Consider the following 15,046-nt stretch of genomic DNA (forward strand, 5'->3'; position numbering starts at 1 on the left):
TCAAACCAGAAAAATGTTAGCCTCTAATTTCTTTTGTGTGTGTACTATGCCTGCGCAGTTTTTATTTGAAATATATACCTTTTTATAAATGAATTACATAATATGTGAATATTCTGCTCCTTAATGGGTTGTAAAAATCCAGTTGCAAAATCTTTTCTAGTTTCATGAAATTAGAGAATAAATCCCTTTCCATCTTGCCATAATATTGATTTAATCATTTCACACTTTTTCAAACCATTTTGATAATTTGGATTTTCTTAGAAAATTATTTTATTCATTAAGATGATCAAACATATTTGATTAGAGCTGTATATGAGATCTTCTGAACCACTGTTGTAACTGTAACTATACCTCCTTTCATGTAACTAATTTTCTACAATTGTATATCCTTTGATTTTTTTCATAATTAGGCTGTAATTAGGTTATATAATTGCCAATATACTTATAATATATTTTCATTGTATAAGCCTTTGTAAAAATAAGTAAACAACCAAATCACTGACATCTTTTATAATTCAATGTATAGATAATTAATTGTCAAAATCTGAAGCATATACAGTAAATCTTTATACATCCATTCACACTGGTGCTCAGAATAAAAATCTTGGAACCATCTTCCTCTCTTCCTTTTGCACAAATCCATCAATACATCTTTTTTTTTTCTTTCTGCCTTAAAAATGGTTTACAGAATATGATCATTTTCTTCATTTCTATTCACCCCACTCAACTCAGTCTCCTCTTTAACCATACTATTGCAATAGTGTTGGAGTGGTCTGGCTACCTCAAGGTATCTTTTCTATGCAGTCAACAGAATGATTGCCTCAAAATATAAGTCAGATACTGTCACTACTTACTCAAAATCTTTTATATACTGAGAATAGAATCTAAAGTCCACATGATGGTTATAAAAGCCCCATATAATCTGATCCCATATAATTCTCAGATACAGCCACAAAGGCTTACTTGCTGTTTTTCAAACATATTAAGTACACTTGATGTGCCTTGATCTTTATGGTTCCCTCTTTCTGGAACACTGGCACTTGTGCCTTGATCTTTATGGTTCCCTCTTTCTGGAACACTGGCACTCTAAATATCCAGGTGGCTCATTTTTTATCCATTGAGGTCATTAATCAAATATCACCTTCTCATAGAGACCTTCCCCAACTACCCTACTTAAAATAGCAACCTACTGTCTCTATTCCCTTACCTTGAGTATTTTCCTTCATAGAAGTTATCACTATTGAAATATTACATATTTATTTATTTGTTTATTATCTGTCTCTTTAGAACAAGAGAGCAAAACTTTCAACTGTTTTGTTCACTGCTGTATTCTGCGGCTAGAACAGATTCTGGCACAAAGTAATATTTGTTGAATGAATATCTATGAATAGCCACATTATAATTTATACTAATATTTGCATAAATGGCATTGAATTTTAAAATAGCTTTTAAATGATATGCAATGAACATTTTTTAATGTCATTAAATATTTGCCTAAGTCATCTTTTTTAATGGGTATATCTCTGGACAAACCAAGGTCCTGTTGAACATTTAGGTTCGTGCCATTCTTCATTATAAACCAAGCAATGATTAATTCTAGCCAAATCTTTGATCATTCCATTATTGTTAGAATAATACCATGAAGTAAATTTACTAAGTTTAAGCAAATAAATATTGTAAGGCTTTTGATACAAATGATTATATCTTTTCAACAAAAATGTATAAATTGAAACTTCTAAAATAGTCCCATGATTAGTTTTACTTCTTTTATGTAAAGTAATAGAATGTCCAATATTAATTAGGACTGGAGAAACAAACTGTTGGTGGTTAGTATTTATTGCAGACATATTGAAGGTGGTAAGGGGAAAAAAATGTACAAACTAATTCAACAGTCGAACATACGATAGTTATTCTATTAGAGACAAATGCATACACATACACACAGTAAGAGACAATAACTTCAAGCGATTTTGTTTTCTAAATTATAATTTCTTCATGCTTATAGAAAATTTATCTGCCAAGCAGATAAGTACTGTACTTACTTAAAACATCAGTATCTTCCAAGTCCTGAAGAATGAGCTCTTCGACAGTTTTACTCTTGTTCTTTATTATGTTAATGCAATGAAGAACTGATTCTGGTAAGTCATCTAAATCCTAAAAATTTGAATAATAAAATAAACTATAAAAGTGTTTATTATCAAAATTGTGTGTGAAATATTGCATCCTTCATTCCACACTAAAAATGTGAGAGAAATGTATAAATGAGGTGAAAGACATCCAAATAAAGAGCATAGCTCAGACAAATATATGTGATTAAAAATTGCTTTTCATTTACAGGCATTTCTGGAAAACTTCCTTATTTCATGAAATAAGGAAGAGTTATCTATACGTCATTCTTATTAACCGTATTATAGGCTATTTATTTTTAAGTGACCTTAAAAATCATATGTTTTTACATTAATTCTAACTTTAAATAAATATTACCCAAAATTAATAAAACTGAAGTTTTTTCCATACTATTTAGTGTATAAGTGATACCTTATATAATTATTTAATACATTCCAAAACTTACTTTGTGATTATCAAACACTAATTGTGTCACATTTTTGAGCTATTATAGGATGTCCGCCAATATAGCCTATGTAAATCAATTTGTAAATTTTCCATATGGTTAAATACATAGATATTGATATATACAAAATGTGAAAATAAAATTCTTTCCTCCATACACACCACAACTAATTAGAAAATATAATTCAAACAAATAATATTCATCATAAAAACAAAACATTTAAAGCATCTAGGAACAATTTTAATAATAATCTTGAAGCTATGTATCTGTATCTATATGACTATAAAACTCGAGGATCCTAAAAGATGATGTGAATGAATCAATATAGATGCTTCTGATATAGAAGAACAATACATGCATCTGATTTCACCTAAACTTTAAAATTATTTTCTGTCATACTGGGTTTCCATGTATAAAATTTAAGACTTTCAGTCAGCTTTTTTCTCTCTGTGATAACTAATGAAATTCAGTGCTTAGCTTTGAGAATGAACTTCAGAAAGAAAAGAGAAAATGCTAACTTTTCCCTTAGCACTATAGAAAAGCAAACAAAATTCTGCCATAAAGTTAGTCACAATAAACTAGTGTATTGAAAACATTGACAGAAATCTCAACTCTACTTTTCCGTTCCCTATCCTGCATTTACATTTCTATTTCTTGTTTAATTAAGACGTCTTTTAAAACACCTAAATTGTAGAGATTGTTGCTGTGTTCTGTGAAATATAGTACATAATCCTAAATCTTTAATTCTTAGTTAATAATTTCTTCCCCTGACAATAATATTTAAATTGATTCTGAATGATACAAATAATTGTGAGGTATCTTAATAAAATAAGAAGAGCTATAAAATTTTATTATTCTTCTTTTATGTATAAAGATATAATAAAATCCATTAGTCTGTTATATTTAATATTCAAATAAAGAATTTCAGCACTTTCTGTCTTATTTAAATTAATGTAAAAATATTAATGCAAAAAGATTAATTTTTTAAAAGTAATAGGTTTAGTGCAATTCTAATTAAAAATCAAAGTGAAATTGTTTTTGAAAATTTTACAAAATGAATTGTTTTGGAAAAAGCTTAGTTAAGCAATTTTGAAACAGTAAAACGATTAAAGGAATTTGACCCATTTCATATTTAAGAATATAAAACTATAATAGGTCAAAATTAGCAGAATAAAGAAAAAGAATAGATAGCCGCAGATAGATCATATGTATAAGAACTAAATATATACAAAAGACATATGACAAATCAATCGAGAAGAGGTGGATTATTCAACAAAGAACACTGGTAATATTAGGTAAATATGCAAAGAAAATTTTCAAATTAGATCCACATTTTATAATATCCCTGATTCCAATTGAATAAAAGATTTTGGAGTAAAATAATCTATGAATGAAATTTGTAAGCATATAAATATTGGAGAAAATATACAAACAAAAAGATAACTTGCTTGATTCCCAAAGTAACTATTTCTGTAGGTCTAAAGATTTCATATAAACTTTTCTTTTCAGATTATCTAATCACATCAAGATGCTCACTAAACAGGATACAGATATTTATATTATAATCCCAATATTACAAAAAATATACATACGTGGAATTATAGGTAGTTTTCTATCTTCAATATACTTTTTATATTCAAATATCTATCTCTCTATATATTTTTATAATGGTGATCTTAAAATAAAAAAAAAAATGAGATAAGTATACAAAACTACCAAGAAAAGCAATATTTCTCCCGAAAAGCCTATTCTTTAAAGGCTCAAAAGTGCAACACTTAACACTTACTGTATCAGGGCTGGCTGATTAGCTCATTTGGTCAAAGTGTGGTGTTGTAACACCAAGGTCAAGGGTTTGGATCCCAGTACTGGCCAGTCACCAAAAATAAATAAATAAACAAACAGATACTTACTGTATCACTATTATCACTCTGGGTTTCTGATTTTGAATCACTCTCAACCTCATCTTTTTCCAAGGAGGAAATGCTGATTTTATCCAATTCAGCTTCTATTTCTTCTTTGAGCTTTACATCATCATCATCATTATTGTCTTCCATCATTCTTCATAGTAAAACACAGAACCATGTAAAGAAAACTGAAGAGGCTAACATGTCATTAAAACTGTGGTATTTTTTTAACTTGTCATACCAATCCAACATGTTCTATATAAAACATGTTTCAATTTAAGAAACTTTTACCATACCCTATTATAGTGGTACCATACAATAAATATCATTGTTCCATTTCTCTATTAATTCATTCTTTTTAAAAATATCTGACTACAAAATGATCAACTCTAATGTTACTCTTTTATTTCCTTGAGGGTAAAGTTATATGGAATGAACATGCTTATCTTACAGAACCAACTTTAAGATAAAAACTCATTCTCATGGGCATGACTAACAGCAAAATACCTTTGAAGAGCTTGAATACTCAGAGATTAAAATATTCCTAAGAGAACAACCTTAGTCTATTCATTAACTCAGAGTTCTGTTATTCTACCAGAGACAGTTACATGTTTTTCCCAACATAACATATTGTAATAATACATAATATATGTCATATAACCTCAATATTTTGTTTAAATCTTTAAAGCTTTTAATGGATATGAGTCAAGCAGTATATTATAGTATATCTTCACATCATCATAATCACCAACACCATCATTAGCTTCCATGTATTGAGTACCTGTGACAAGCCAGGTTCTAGAAGACACTTGTGTAATTGATACTTTTCAGAATAAATGAACAGGTCGAAGGTCATTATAGTCATCGTACATACAAGAAAACCAAGATTTGAAGACGTTATTTAATTGCCCAAAGTCATTATGCTAGTAAGTAATAGAGGCAGGATCCTAACTCACAGATCCTGAAATCAAAGTAAATGATCTTCCCACTACCAAATGGTCCGTAACTCACTTGAGATCTTAATCTGCCCACCAATACCTCTGTACATCCCCTAGTTGAATAGTCTTCAAACGCCAGGTCATGACCTATTAGTTGATCAAGAAATTAATTTACTGGCTCTTGATCAGCAAATTTTAAGAGTAGGCTAGAACAGAAAAAAATAGAATAGGCTAGAAAAGAAAATATAACTATACTATGCATACTAAAGATAAGTGTTTAATACAATTTTGTTTCAGTTATAAGTGTGTGTGTGTGTGTGTGTGTGTGTGTGTGTGTGTGTGTATATGCATGTGTGCATGAGTTGCAATGTAATCTGCTTTTGTTATTGTTTTTTTGTTTGGTTGGTTTTTATTGTAGGACTTGGTCAAAAAAAGTTTGAAAATGTACAAGTCAGCTATTACTTTATTTTTTATAACATTATTCCAAAATGTCATTTTTCCCCCAAGGCCCTGGCATTTCCACCTCTGTCTTTCTTTTCTTCCTTCCTTCTTCACTTCCCTTCTCTTTCTTCAATTCCTTTTATTACTCACTCATCTCAAAATCAACTTTTTGAGAATCTACCAGGTGCATTCTCACAGGAGAAAATCACTTGTTTTCATAGAGTTTGTAGTCCACTTAAAAAAGAAAATGAAACACCCTAATTTTCCTATTTCTTTTCATGAAATTCCTTCTTACCCATTCTGCTAGGAGAGGAGTCCCTCATCCTAATAAGATGTAATCCTCTACCTATGCTCTGAAGCTGACACCTCATCTACTGAACTCTTATGATCTACAATTATTCCAATACCAATTTAATTAAAGGTATTCTAAGTACCCACCAAGAAAACAGTTACATAAATTATCATGGATCCACAGAATATTATACAAGTCCTTTAATAAATGGGTACATTTACGGTACTCTTGTGGAAAGGTAGCCAAGAAAGACTAATTGAAAAAGGCAAGTGGCAGAAAAGTACACACACACACACACACACACACACACACACACACACACACACTATTTTTAGACACAGAAACTTCTTCCTGGAAGAAGTTGGGGAATTTTAAATTTTTCTTCATACTTTTATGTTGAGTGACTTTTCTACCATGAATATATACTACTTTTATAATTTTAAAAGCTTGTTTAAAAATGCTCAATTTTACCCCCAACCTCTCCTCTCCAGAGGAAAACAACAACAACAACAACAACAACAAAAATAGAACCAGAGCAAAATGATATCCTGTCACTGAACTCACTTAAAGGGCAATCTGAAAGTTTTGTTAAGTGGAAAGTTTGGTTTGTTTTTTAAATGTGCCTACAAAGCAGAATGCACAGTCACACAAAACTTTGTGGAGAAAGAGAGGCAGAAGAGTAGGGTGAGAAATGGTTTCCTTTACATGCCACTCTCTGTTCACTTGCTGGCTCTTTAGATCAGCCTTGTCCAATTACACAGTTGAACACATATGCAAGTTTAAATTTTTTAGTAGCAACTTTTTAAAAAGAAAAGAAAAACAGTTTTTTTAAAAAAATTTTTTTAAAAATTATAAAATTAATTTTCATAATTTATTTCACCCAATATATCCAAAATGTTATTTCAACGTGTAACCAATATAAAAAATTATTAATTACTGAGTTCAATGTAAAAAGTTTATATTCTTGTTTTGCATACTAATTCTTCCAAATCTGATGTGTATCTTAAGCCTACAGCACATACCAATTCGGACTATGTATTTCAAGCCCTCAAGAGCCACCTGTAGCTAGTGGTTACAGTATGCAAGAGTACAGCCCAAGATGGACCTCACTGCACATGAACTACAGTAAACTATTTCAAGTTGATATTGAATCACTTGGAGTTGGCTAAAGCTTCCAAAAGTGGGAAAGTTTAAGGAACTCCATCCTTCAACCCCTGTAATGAAAAGAGAGGGGAATCTACTTTATAAAGTAACCATGAATTATATACGGAAACAAAGAAGGAAGGAGGGACACAGAGGATCTTCAGGGTGGATCTTCAAGTTGTAAGGAAGCAACCAAAATCTCCAGAATTGAAGCGATCCTGGAGCTCCCTTCAGACTCGCGCAGCTACACCCTCGGCCCGCGGTTTTTCCCTTTCCTGGGAGCCTGGCCCTGTCGGAAAGGGACCGGGCACCCGCAGCTCTGCCTCGCCCCCCGCAACACGAATCCCGGACTTGCAGGGCCCCGGCTCACCCACCAGAAGCGAAATCCTCGATTCGGTTGGAAGACAGCGCCCATACCTCTAAACAAAGAGTAACCACGGCAACAGCCAATCGCAAAGACGATAGACAGGCCTTGCCTTACAGGTGCCCCAGAAGGACAAATATCCTCCATTCTAAATTGGAACGAACGCTACGTCCCAGGAGCTGGAGGAAGGAGCTTAATTTTTTTTCCAGGTAGATATTAATATTTAAATAAGTCTGGAAAATATTTAATGATGAAATGACATTTTGTTATAATTATCCAAGTAGCGGTGACCTGACTTTTGAATTGTTTCTAAACTGTCTATCGTTATACTTGCATCTAGTGAATGTTGAGTTGCCCAGTGTAAATTATTATTCCACAAAACCTTAATCCTGAATAGTGATTTGTGGAAGTATGGAAGAGAAGCCAATAAGTTGTTTGCCTTCCACAACAAAAGTTTCTTTAAGAAAATAAATAAATAAATAAATCGATTATCAATCAATGCTCATCAAAAACCAATAACTGAAGAGGTTGTGGGTGAGAAATTTGAAAAATTCTTTTCTGGAATTCTTTTACAGTGAAAATATTGGCAGACACGCACTATTTCAATATGAAATCTGAAGTTCTAAGTATATGTCTTGCTACTTAATTTTAACTTAAAAATCCATCAAAGTTTCTTTTGTGGCACGAATATACAGTGTACAAAATGTGAAATTTTATTTTTAGTTAATAATAGATATTTCTGATTTTAATCTTTTTTTTTAAAGTTTGCAAACAAGGCATTAAATTTCAAGAGGAAGTGGTTAAACATAACTGGAAAAGGTGTTTGCAACAATAAGCTAAAAGCAAACATTTCACTGACCCTTTGAAAGAAAATAGGCTGTATTTCCTGGTAACAATAAACTTGAATTGTGTCAACACAAGAACTACTAATATAGTGTGAGAAATTAGTAAACTTTTGATATTAAAAACAAACAATTAGTACCTTTTTCAAGAAACATAATTATTTTAAAAAAAATAAACTATACCTGATTTCAGATCTGATTAAATATAGGGTATTTTCATTATCAAAGTCCATGTTCAAGTGCCATTTTTTCTTTTTTTTAATTTAATTTTATTGCTAATTCATACACTATTCAAATTCTTCATTTAAAATGCTTAAGCTACCATATTATGTTGAAGTTCACATATAAAAGTCTTAAGATTAATTTTATTTGTAATTATCAAATGATATAGACTTTTCCTAAAAAATATCAAATCCTTTAGTAATCAATTTTTAAAACTAATTTTAAATAACTAATTTTAGTAATCAACTAATTTTGCTCATAATGTCTAAGTTGCTTTCTTTTTTAAAGCTTACCTTGTCAAACAAATTTCTGGCAAAAAATTAATATTGAATGTTCTTCTGAAGATAATTAATCAACGCTATAAATCTTATATTCTCATTTTTTTTAACTTTGGAAGAAATTGACAACTTAAATTAGTTATAATTTAACATTTAACTAGAATGTTACTAATTGAAAAGGAGGAAAATGCCACAATTATCTAAAACAGTTATAGATCATAAGTTAATTTCACTTAAAATTATTAGTTATCAATAGTGTTTAGCAGAAGTCCATTTAGCTGCAATATTCCTAGAAAATATAGCTTTAGATTGAATATTTTAGTTTGCCTATGGCCTTTTAACCTGAGTAAGTATATTTTTTCTTTTGAATATGTAACTTTAGTTCACTTAAATTTTGAAAATCATTCTCATGTCTGGTTGATTTATAGCCTATTGGCTTAATATATTTACTTTAGAGAGCACTTAGTAAATATTTATTGAGAGAATGAAAGGATGAGAGAAAACTGTTTATTCCTGTTATATGAGCAGAATACTTCTTTGAAAATGTTAATTGAGTGGTGGAACCATTTTAGTTTTATAGCATTTTTCAACAGCTGTTCTATTCTTCTTATGGTGGTGATGTCATTTAAATATTCTGGAATATCATTGCAGTGCTCAAAATAGCTGCATAGCAGGTATTTCTTTGTTTGCTAGTTTCATTTATTTGAGACAAAGTGATTACTGCATGTTAAAATATGTGGATCATAGTGTTGGCTTCTTAAATCTCTGCTTCTCTTGTTCCACTCAAACACATTCCCAAACCTTCAGGTTCCCTCTGTAACCTTCTTTGTGCTCCCTCCCTGCAGCTGACATGACCACTCACTTCACAGGAAAAGGAGAGTCCATCACTTTCCAGTGGTTCCCATTCCATTTCCCATCCTCATGCACACCTCCCTTGTTCAATCTTAGTATTCTATAATAAGATGTGGTATAACAAAATTCATAGCTAACATTTAGCCAGACACTGGCCTAAGTTCTTTACAAACATAATCTAATTTAATTTTTACATTATCCTTTTGAGGTGTGTACTATCAGAATCCACAATTACAGGTATTGACACTGGTTATCAGAGAAAGGTTATCGAGAAAGCGGTTTTTATCTATGGGTTTGAATTTCAGCTCTGCCACCTATTTACTGAGTGACCTCAGCCAGGCAAGTTGTTTTACCTTCCTGAATCTCTTTCCTCATTGGCAATAGTGGGAATAATAGAATAAAAATGCTTAGTTTGCAAAATTTGATGATTGTGAAGTTAACATAAATCACACATGGTAAGATATGGGCTAACGTTAAGAGCTTAATTATTCAAGCTCTATAAACTTGCGTTCATGTTCCATTTTTTACTTTTTCTACCATCCCAGTGTTGGCAATTCTACTTTCTACTATATCTCCCATATTCTAGTACTGTTCTCCATCCCCACAACCATGTTGCTGTTCAGACCACATTCATCTCTCATGAATTAGTGCATTATCTTGGAAATTATCTGTTTGTCCTGGGTTTGTTTTCTAATTTGGCATCCACATTGATGCCAGAATTATGGCTCCCTATTACTTTTGGAAAAACCAAAAAAAATCGAATTCTTTAGCAAAGCATACATAACCCATTACAATACTTAATGAGTCTACTTTTCTAGCTTTATCTTTCATCTCTTTTTGCTCTGACCCATGCCCCCTTACACCTCACTGTAAAGCTTGTGAATGTCATGTTCCATCTGTCCTGACTACTTGTTACATCTTAGCTCATTTTTGTCTGACTAGGATCTTCTTAATCATCCTTCAAGGATCATCTCAAATTCATCTTCTCTATGAAACTTCCCTATCCCCTTTATTTCCCTTTATTATGAATCACATAATTCAGAGTTGGCCACAGGTTTTAATATTTGATTCCTTGACAAACTCTGACTTGTTCATTACCAAGTTCCATCTCCTGGAACTTGGAAGGAACATAGAAACGCTAACAACAAACAATTAGAGTTTATTTAACTAGTGAAAAATAACACCTATGAATAGGTGAATTATTGTAAGTTGCCCATCCCTATAGCATTTATACTATAAAAAATATCTCTCTGGTTGAACAATTAATTAAGTAGCCAGGAACTAAACAAAAGAAATACTACACTGGACCTTATTTGATTAGATTAAAAACATTTTTTTTACAGCAAAAGAAAATATAGATCTTCCACACTATAAATATTTAAACAAGAACAGCACTAACTTACTGTGTATCTTTTGTTAGCACATCTTTATTTTCACTGACGTTTCCAGTATGTGGAGCTTATGGTTGCAAAGACCAACACATGACCATCTCTTTGTACCATTCTAGGTAAACATGGCCATGAGCTTCCTTGGCTTGTTGCTTGGACACTTATTTTTCTGTATTCTACCTCTTTGACCTTGGACTGCTGTTTTAAAGTTACTATAAACATCTTCCTTTCCAACTTGGCTGCCTTTGAGAGTACTGATTCTTACCCACCTTTTTAAAACTTTTATTTGAATTTATCAATATACAATGTAGTTGATTTTCATGTCCCTTTTTGACCTCTGCATCATTTAATACCAGTCTAGAAATTTTTTCCTCTATTGGTTTCCATAAGAACATGCTTTGATTATTTTCTCACTTTGTGAAAGTCTGCTTTAAAAAAAAAATCTTAATTGTATCATTCTTTACCATTAAACCTATGCCCCTGTCTATCTATAGACAATTCCTCTTCTCTTTCATTCACTCCCATATCATTGGCTATCTATGGATGACTCCCAAGTCTGAGTAGACTATGCTACCCATTTATCCTATACTCCATTTCCAGAACTTAAAGAACGTAACCACACAGATTTCACTTCAAACTCAATTATTAAATATTAAATTTATGAATTTTTCTTCCAAATGATTTTCCCAATTTTTCTATTTCCGGTGATTACCATTATTCTTTTATTTTCCCATCCTATAAGAATCCTTATGATCATCTTTGATTTCTCCTAGTCCCTAACAAAGCATATTGAAACTTTATCCAAGCCCTCCTTTTCTCCTTATAATTATCTTTTGCAAGTGCCCTTTCCAAACTATTGGGAATTTTGTTTGGCCTTTCCCACCCTTCCCACCTTTAACTGCAGTTGAGTATTGCCATGTAACCAAGTCTGCACCAATGGAATATGAGCAGAAGAGAAGTTTGCAGCTTCTATCCCATTTGTTTAAAAGATGCTTGCCTGAGTTTACTCATCCTCTTTTCCTTTCTTCTAGCTATAAAAGATGGCACCAAGAACAAATTTGAGAGCCACATATTGAACAGGCTTGAGTTAGCCCCATGTTTCTAAGATGATTTCCTAGAAGAAAATCATTCACTAACTTTGGACTTAGAGAAAAATAAACTTCAGTTTATTTCTGTACAGTATTTAGGTCCTTTGATAGAACATTTCAGCTTGACCCTCCCTAATGCTCTAATTATTACTAAAGCAACATTTAAGTCCATGCCTTCAACATTTCACTCCAGAGTTACTGCAGAGTCTTCTGGTTCATTAGTCCACCACTGTCTTTCTCATTCACAGACAAAGAAAGGCTAGGACTTTGGGCCTACGTTTTTGCTTAGGCTGTAGGAGAGGATCACAGCTTTCTCACATGCTGCAGTAAATAGTATTGAAGCAAAAAATATAGATCTACAGCATCTTTGGGAGAAACTGAAATAGCAAATCAGGCTGTCTTTCCAACTGAGTGTCCCATTAAAACATGCCAGGCATTGGAGGCATCCAGGAATAAGACTAACAGAAACTGGAGAAACCAAATGACAGCAGGAGAGCTCAAAGCAGAGGTAGAAGACAAAGAGTAGAGACACTCCTTAAGATGGGAAGAAGAACCATGAGAATTTTTAGGAGGAATATGGCTTTAGGTCAAGGGAGGAAGGGAAGTGGATAGATCCTAACATAGACATCTCTTATCTCCACTTCCCAAAGCACCCTTCAGTTCAATAAACAGACTGGTTTCTTCCTAATTAGGGACAAATAGCTTCAAATTCATCTCATTAAATTTGCTTTATTTTGTCAATTATGCACTCATATATCAAAACATTGTAAACTACAATACTTTTTAAAATATGGTGCTATCTGGGATTGAAACAATAAAAAGAGAAAAGAAAACACCCAGAAACATACCCAGGAAAGTTTAAAACCTTCATATCTAATAAACAAAGTATGGTATGAAAAACCAGTGGGATAAATGTTAACCTTTCCATACAATTTTTAGGAAAATTAGCTCTCTGGAAAATGATTTTTAATGAAAACAACTTTAAATTTGTTCCTTTCCTCACGCTGTATACCAAACTAAATTATAAACCAATTAAATAATTTAACTCATCCGTTCGTTCATTCATTCAACAAATATCTATTGAGTCCCTACTATATGCTAGATCTGGGGTATATAATGTTATAGAAGACCTATTGTCTCCACTTAAATACCTCTGACTCTACCTGGGGGAAAAAAACAGTTAAACAAGAAAATACAAGGGGTATTCAAAAAGTGTGGAAAATGCATATTATGATAAAAATACCATGCATGTGTATTTCAAAATATTTTTACACCAAAATAAACTTGTACTTACTTGTTATAACATGTCTGAACAGGATCTAGTTTGCAGAACTAAGAAAGATAAGACTATTAGTTTGAAAAGTGCCCCTATCTAATTCGGCTGAAATTGGAGCAAAAACAAACATCAAATATATAGTGAGGCTTGATACTGGCCAGCCACCAAAATTAATTAATTAATTAATTAATTAAAAATAGTGAAGCTTGGGTAGAAGAATGGTGAAATCATTGATGCTTTGTGAAAAGTTTATGGGGACAATGACCCCAAAGAAATCAGAAGTTTACAAATGGATAAATCCTTTCAAGAAGGGACAAGACAATGTGGAAGATAAAGTCTGCACTGGCAGACCATCCACATCAGTTTTGGAGGAAAAAATTAATTTTGTTTGTGCCCTAATTGAAGAAGACTGACGATGAACAGCAGAAACAATAGTAGAAACAATAGCCAGCAAAAGTGGTTCAGCTTACACGATTCTGACTGAAAAATTACACTTGAGCAAACTTTCTGCTCAATGGATGCCAAAACGGTTATGCCCAGATCAGCTGCAGTAAAGAGCAGAACATTCAATAGAAATTATAGTGGGATCAAGATCCCGAAGCATTTCGTTGAACAATATAACTGGAGATGAACACATGGCTTTACCAGCACTATCCTGGGGGGAAAAAAAAAAAAAAAAAAAAAAAAAAGCACAACCAACTCAGTGACTACCAAGAAGTGGGAGTGGTCCAGTCAAAGCAAAAGCAGACTTCTGGAGGGCCAAAGAACAATCACATCTGTTTACTATGACAGCATTTTGAGAAAGTTAGCCAAAGCATTACCAGAAAAATGCCTAGGAAAGCTACACCAGAGATTTCTGTCCACCATGACAATGCTCCTGCTCATTCCTCTCATGGAATAGAGCAACTTTATGAGTTTCCTTACAGTCTTGATCTGGCTCCTTCTGACTTTTTTTTGTTTCTTAATCCTCAAAAATCTTTAAAGGACACTGATTTTTTCTTCATTTACTATAGAAAAAAGGCTGCATTGACATGATTAAATTTCCAGGACTGTCAGTTATTTAGGGATGGAATAAACAGCTGGTATCATCTCTTACAAATTGTCTTGAAATTGATGAAGCTTATGTTGAGAAATGAAGTTTATATTTTTTAATTTTATCTTTTAATTCCATTATCCATGATCTTTTTGAAGTTTTCCTGCACAGAGAATCAACAAATTGGGGTTAGAAAAAGTTCTCTATTCCAAGACCTCAATGAGGAACTAACGTGATCCTGAAAAAGAAGGGCAGGCAGAGGTGAAGGAAAGCTGTCCAACAAGTAGAAAAAGAAATTTTAAGATGGGAAACAAAATAAAATATCTTTCTTTCTGAAAACTTCAAAAACTTCAGTAAAGCTGCTATTGACATATTATAAAAGTACGTTCTCAGTCTCCACTTAGCCTAGCCAA

The sequence above is a fragment of the Cynocephalus volans genome, chromosome 12, assembly GCF_027409185.1.
Source record: "Cynocephalus volans isolate mCynVol1 chromosome 12, mCynVol1.pri, whole genome shotgun sequence".
Classification (NCBI taxonomy): domain Eukaryota; kingdom Metazoa; phylum Chordata; class Mammalia; order Dermoptera; family Cynocephalidae; genus Cynocephalus; species Cynocephalus volans.